At 67.3% G+C, this 205-nt stretch overlaps 1 protein-coding gene across 1 annotated transcript in view; it reads right to left on the bottom strand.

The window, feature by feature from the left end:
- The window catches only part of LOC104502371 (ras-related protein Rab-26-like), a gene marked incomplete at both ends in the record, with an annotated part of 3,988 nt that overhangs the window by 526 nt on the left and 3,257 nt on the right, over positions 1-205 (bottom strand). The gene's annotated exons all lie outside the window — the stretch shown is intronic.

Genomic DNA, 205 nt, shown 5'->3' with positions numbered 1-205 from the left:
AGGAGCAGGCGGGTCCTGCAGATCCCCCGGGATTGTAGGGCCTGAACCCAGATTGCCCCTCGGTTGGGGCGTTAGGGCTAAACCTCCTTTGGGAGCGTGAGTCCGAGGGTTTGCTCCAGGACGTGTCCCGCGCCCGAGTCCTGCACACGCTGCCCCGGTGGCCAGCAGGCGGCTGAACCTGCCTCCCCCAGCCCTGGGGTGGTTT

Source organism: Buceros rhinoceros, unplaced genomic scaffold, assembly GCF_000710305.1.
Source record: "Buceros rhinoceros silvestris isolate BGI_N320 unplaced genomic scaffold, ASM71030v1 scaffold30882, whole genome shotgun sequence".
Lineage (NCBI taxonomy): Eukaryota > Metazoa > Chordata > Aves > Bucerotiformes > Bucerotidae > Buceros > Buceros rhinoceros.
This window is presented reverse-complemented; position numbering and strand designations above follow the sequence as displayed.